At 45.0% G+C, this 6531-nt stretch overlaps 1 pseudogene; it reads right to left on the bottom strand.

Annotated features, from left to right (window-relative positions):
- The window catches only part of LOC111969128 (putative sodium-coupled neutral amino acid transporter 8), a 16407-nt pseudogene extending 12866 nt beyond the window's left edge, over nt 1-3541 (bottom strand).
- Nucleotides 3542-6531: the final 2990 nt, after the last annotated feature.

The raw sequence follows: 6531 nt of genomic DNA, 5'->3' as shown, positions 1-6531 counted from the left end.
CTCCTGTCTGGCGGACGGCTCTGTAGGCTCATGGCAGACGGCGGCTTTGCAGGCTCATGGCAGACGGGCGCTTTGAAGGCTCAATACAGACGGGCAGTTCATGCGGCGCTTGGCAGACGGACAGTTCAGACAGCGTTGGCGGCAGACGGCGCAGTTCAGGCGCCGCTTGGCAGAACGGGCAGTTCAGGCGCCGCTTGGCAGACGGCAGTTCAGGCGCCGCTTGGCAGACGGGCAGTTCAGGCGCCGCTTGGCAGACGGGCAGTTCAGGCGCCGCTTGGCAGACGGGCAGTTCAGGGCCGCCTTGGCAGACGCAGACTCTGGCCGACTGAGACGCACTATAGGCCTGGTGCGTGGCGCCGAACTGAGGTACCGGGCTAAGGACACGCCACCTTTAGGCTAGTGCGGGGAACAACAACAGGGCACACTGGACTCTCGATGCGCACTATAGGCCTGGTGCGTGGTACCGGAACTGGAGGTACCGGGCTGAGGGCACGCACCTCAGGGCGAGTGCGGGGAGAAGGAACAGTGCATACAGGGCTCTGGAGACGCACAGGTGGCTTAGTGCGTGGTGCCGGAACTGGAGGCACCGGGCCGAAGACACACACCACAGGAAGAGTGCGTGGAGGAGGAACTGGGCTCTGGAGACGCACAGGAAGCCTGGTGCGTGGTGTAGGCACTGGTGGTACTGGGCTGGAGCGGGGAGGTGGCGCCAGAAATACCGGACTGTGCAGGCTACTGGCTCCCTTGAGCATTGAGCCTGCCCAACCTTACCTGGTTGAATACTCCCCGTCGCCAGACCAGTGCGGGGAGGTGGAATAACCCGCACCGGGCTATGTAGGCGAACCGGGGACACCATGCGTAAGGCTGGTGCCATGTAAGCCGGCCCGAGGAGACGCACTGGTGGCCAGATATGTAGAGCCGGCTTCATGGCACTTGGCTCAATGCTCAATCTAGCCCTACCAGTGCGGGGAGGTGGAATAACCCGCACCGGGCTATGCATACGTACAGGAGACACTGTGCGCTCTACTGCGTAACACGGTGTCTGCCCGTACTCTCGCTCTCCACGGTAAGTACAGGGAGTAGGCGCAGGTTTCCTACCTGACTTCGCCACTCTCCCTTTAAGCCCCCCCCCAAGAAATTTTTGGGGTTTACTCACAGGCTTTTCGGGTTTCCAGCCACGTCTCCTTGCTGCCTCCTCAAACCACCGCTCCTGGGCTTTAGCTGCCTCCCTCTCTTCAATAGAGCGGCGATATGCCCCTGTCTGAGCCCAGGGTCCTTTTCCGTTCAATATTTCCTCCCATGTCCACGAGTCCTGGTTTCCTTGTTGCGCTCTCCCCCGTCGCTTGGTCCTAGGTTGGTGGGTAATTCTGTAACGGCTGTCGTCTTCCTCTTCCTCGGACGAGGAGAGGAGAGAAGGATCGGTGGACCAATACGCAGCGAGGTATGATGACATAATGAATTTATTAAATAAAGACGAAACACGAAGAACACTTGAATAACTTACAAAATAAGAAAACGACGTAGACGAAACCTGAACATGGAACTTACATAAAGACACGAAAGAACTCACGAACAGGAATAGACTACATAAAACGAACAAACCGAAAACAGTCCCGTGTGGTGCACAGACACAGACACGGAAGACAATCACCCACAAACAAACAGTGAGAACAGCCAACCTATATATGATTCTCAATCAGAAGAAATGAATAACACCTGTCCCTGATTGAGAACCATATAAGGCTAATTAACCAACACACTCCCACATAGAACAAACAACACAGACTGCCCATCCCAACTCACGCCCTGACCAACTAAACACATACAAAACAATAGAAAACAGGTCAGGAACGTGACACCAGTCTGAGATATGGCTTTTTCTTTGCAACTCTGCCTAGAAGGCCAGCATACTGGAGACTTGTGAGGCGTCTGTTTCTCAAACTAGACACTCTAATGTACTTGTCCTCTTGATTGCAAAAAGGTTTTCTAATGACCAATTGGCCTTTTAAAATGATAACCTTGGATTAGCTAACACAACATGTCATTGGAACACAGGAGTGATGGTTGCTGATATTGGGCCTCCGTAAGCCTAAGTAGATATTACATTAAAAATATGCCGTTTCCAGCTACAATAGTCATTTACAACATTAACAATGTCTACACTGTATTTCTGATCAATTTGATGTTATTTTAATGGACAAAAATTGTGCTTTTCTTTAAAAAACAAGGAAATGTCTAAGTGACCCCAAACTTTTGAACGGTAGTGTATATACTAGGTGGTGTCAGAGGAAGGCCCAAAAAATTGTCAAAGACTCCAATCACCCAAGTCATAGACTGTTCTTTCTGCTACTGCACGGCAAGCGGTACCGGAGCGCCAAGTGTAGGTCCAAAAGGCTCCTTAACAGGTCCTACCCCGAGCGCTATAAGACTGCTGAACAATTATTTAAATGGCCACCAGGACAATTTACATTGACCCCCCCTCCCACTCGCTGTTTATTATATATGCATAGTCACTTTACCCCTACCTACATGTACAAWTTACCTCGACTAACCTGTACCCCCACACATTGACTCGTATATAGCCTACTTATTGTTATGTAATTTTATTGTGTGCGTTTAAAAACAACTTAATTTGGTAAATATTTTCTTAACTCTATTTATTGAACTGCATTGTTGGTTAAGGGCGTATAAGTAAGCATTTCACGGTAAGGTCTACGTAAGGTCTAAACCTGTTCTATTCGGTGCATGTGACAAATACAATTTTATTTTATTTGCTGTAGCCTACCCCCTCAGTTGCTACATGGCAGCAGTGAGTTCATCCAGTCTCATAGACCTTTGTTAGAAATGTGCTCCCTTTTACATTGCGTTTTGTATTTGGCCATGTCTTTAGAGGGGCAATAGATCAGCATCTGTTCATTTTGCCTACAGCCTTTGACCTTTTTGGCACAGTGGTAAGGCTAAGGTACTGACTTTCCCATGTTTACTGCAACTCATATCAGATGAGAATAATACACTATGGTGCAATTATGTAGGCTTGGGCGGATATTTTATGTTTCATAGCAATGCATTTGATTTACCTCTGGTAACATGCGCTGGAAATAAGAGGAACGGGACACTGCGTCAAGCTCCCTTTGAGTGAAGCTTCGCGCCCGCATGCTCGTGTTATCCCCTTCTGTCTTGCTCATGTCACTGCACTAGCGTGGAACAACGGGTTGCAACAGTAAGCCTTGATTTAGGTGTCTTCAAAGAAAGCTACGCTTTTCAAATATACCCCTCAATTTAAAGGTTCACGTACCTCTCACTATGTAGCCTATGACGTCAGTTGTAAAAAAAATGTTTAGTTGATTCTGTCACAAACGTTGTGTGTTCAAGCATAAAAAAACATTTCCTGCTGACTGTATTTTAGCCTACAATAAATGTAGTTTAGACGGTATACTTATTCTCTACACTATACAGGGCATTGCTTGTTTTGTCACATAAACTGAAATTAAGCAAACTATTAGAATGTTAGCAACCAGCAAATAGCGGAGAGATTTCTGCATATTGAACCTTTAAAGCGGCAATCAGCAGTTCAAACAATAACAAACCCCCATCCCACCCGTTTCAGTAAAAAGCGGAGGGAAAGGGCTGAAGAAATGTAACCAATGTCACATTCTTAGACAGAGCTATGGAATCAAGGACTGAGCATCAATGATATCAACATTATAGTTCTAACCAGGGGCGAAAATCTGATATCAACCTTGGAGGGGACAATTACATTACATTTTCTCAAGAGCAATTCCTGAGGGGGACACCAAAAGTAGTGCTGTAACACATAGCCTACGTTGTAATATGTTAAATGTATATTGAGGAACCATAATTCCTACAACTGAATAATTGATAGGTACAGTAGTTACCTGAAGGGTTTAACCAACTTGTTCAAATGTTTAAATCATTATAATACTACTATTAATAATAGTTATAGCATTGCTCCTTACCAGTCCAGTATGTATGCAGGTATTCGTACTTACAACTAGCAATATCAAGAAAGGCCAGTAGGTAGCAATGGTACTGTACACTGTATGGGTGTAGTTTTCATAAATACAATGAACATGGTGTGATCTCATCTAAAATAATCTCCATTGAGAACCATCACAAAGTTAGTCTCCGTATTGAATTGACATTTTAATTTGACTTTTTCTGATACATTTATATAGTCATTAAATGTGCCACTGGCCTGAGTCTACTACAATATCTTTACAAGAACAAAAAGCTTAAAATAAGTACAGTTCTAAAAGCTAAATAACTACTTCAATGAAAAACCCAAATAAATCAAACAAAATATCCTTCAGTCAGTGTCTCAACTCTTCAAACAGCAGCTATGGACAAGTATGTCGCACAAAGTATGCAATTTTAAATAAAATAACATGAAATAAATAATTTGTAAGTGTACTGTCGTGTACTGTCATGTACTAAAAACTACTCTCTAGGCTGCTTAGTACCCGCTCATACTGCCCTAGCACAGCTCTAATAGCAGTATTCCGCACAGTCCACCTTGTTGGACATAGGGGTTTCCGGGTGGGCAGATGTGTATCTTTGGACGTGGCAATTGATTCAAACATGCTCTTAAACTTTCCTGACTGGCCATAGAGGACACCTAACTGATGGACCCAAGAAAGGGAATCCCGGATCAGTGGGGAGGCTGAGCAGCCAGCCTGTGTAATCAGATTTACACAGTGTGCTCCACAATGGACATAGAGGGCTAATGGCTGCTGCCTTCTCACAATTGCCTGTGCACCTGTGTATTTTCCTGCCATGTTTGAGGCACCATCGTAACTCTGCCCACGTAAGCCAGACATGGGCAAATTGAGCCTCAACAACACTTCAGTTGCCACTTTCGCAATGCCCTCGCCTGTTGGTCTCCGACCACCCTGTAATAGCCCAATAAACTCCTACTGTGAGGGAACAAGGTCATGCGTCAAACATAATGCCAAAAAGGACACTCTCCTGTTCAGCACAGAACGACATCTTGTAGTACCCATCAACAAATTAATAAAAAAAATTGTACAATCGGGAATGGAGACTAATCTCAGCTTCAATGCCTCGAAAAATGATTTATGGCCATGATGTTCAGAATTTCATTTCTGTGCTTTGCCGCCTCTTGAAACGGCAAACCACTCTGTTGGCAAGAGTTTGCCGGTTCAAAAAATTGTGGCGTTGTGGCTGATATGGTCTTGTTGCCATCACTGACGTAACTGGACATGCTGCTGCCCACTGTCCCCTATTAGCTTGGGTGCTCCTGGCAAACAAGGGTGACACCTGTCCTGCCTGGCTGTGACATGTTCTCTGAAGCGTCTCCCCCTGGCTCTTTCCCTTTCACCACCCTCACCAGACTCAGTCTGTCTCCGAAGAAAAGAAATAAGGGTTTGCCGTTACTCCTAACTACCGGTACCCAAAACTACACAATTAATCACAACAGCAATACCATGCCATAAAACAAATCTTAGTTTAGTCATCAGTTTAAGTTGAGACGGGGTATCCATGGCATTTTCCAATTATGTCCCTATTTCACAAGTAAAAAAAATTGAGAACCTTTCATAATGTTGCCAAACAAAGACTCAACAAACTTACCTGAGACTCCCTGCTCTGCCAGTCTGTCCCTGCTAATCTGTCCCCAGCTCTGCTGTCTGTGTGCCATCTGTTGCCTGCTCTGCCTAATGACATCATTGTGAAACATTCCATATAGCATTTCACTTCTTTCTTATTTAACATTTTATCAACTCGTCTTTGAGATATAGGCTACTAGAGTTCTTACTTGCGTTTTGGTGTACTGAAAAATACTTCTGATGTCCGTCTTTTTACTTTTTCTGCCATTTTTTCTACCTGGCTGGCTGGCCGGTCTAGCTGCCACACCACACACATTTACACAACATATGCTACAACCTTTTCTAATTTTAATATAGTTGTGTTCATATTGGCTGGCTTCACAACAATAGCTGAATTTGTAAAGCTAGCGAGCACCAATTCCGTTTCTGTGGTGTTCTGCATAATCTTAAAAAAAAAAAAAGTGAAATAAAATAAATGCTAAAAAAGTTCCACTAGCGACAATTTGCTTTTGCAACGAACCATTAAAATATATTTAAGACAAGTGGTATAAGAGAGTGTAGTTCTGGTTCAGTTTGGGACTTCAGTTTATACTAACCTTATCACAGGGACTTTGAAGCACTAAAGCTGCATGCTGATCTTGGAATAAATTGATGATAGCAAAGATTCCATTCTTTGACGACGCCACGTTAATGGAATAGGTACTAGCTAGCTTGCTAGTTAATGTTTGCTTTAGGTTTGCGCGCTAGCTCTGCAAATTCAGCTAGTGTGTGAACCCTGCCAACATAAAATGTAAACATTGCTATGCGCGGAGTTGACTGGCATTAACCTGCACGTCAGTTACGCTACATGTGCCTTTCGGACAGTAGATACGAACCCTCTATTACCTTTGCAGCTAAAGAACTGGCCAGCCTGGAGTCAAACCATTTGTGGAGGCACTAGGGCTGG

Source organism: Salvelinus sp. IW2-2015, linkage group LG10 (assembly GCF_002910315.2).
Source record: "Salvelinus sp. IW2-2015 linkage group LG10, ASM291031v2, whole genome shotgun sequence".
NCBI classification, from domain to species: Eukaryota; Metazoa; Chordata; class Actinopteri; order Salmoniformes; family Salmonidae; genus Salvelinus; species Salvelinus sp. IW2-2015.
The sequence above is the reverse complement of the archived record's forward strand: the minus strand, read 5'-3'. Positions and strand labels throughout refer to the sequence as shown.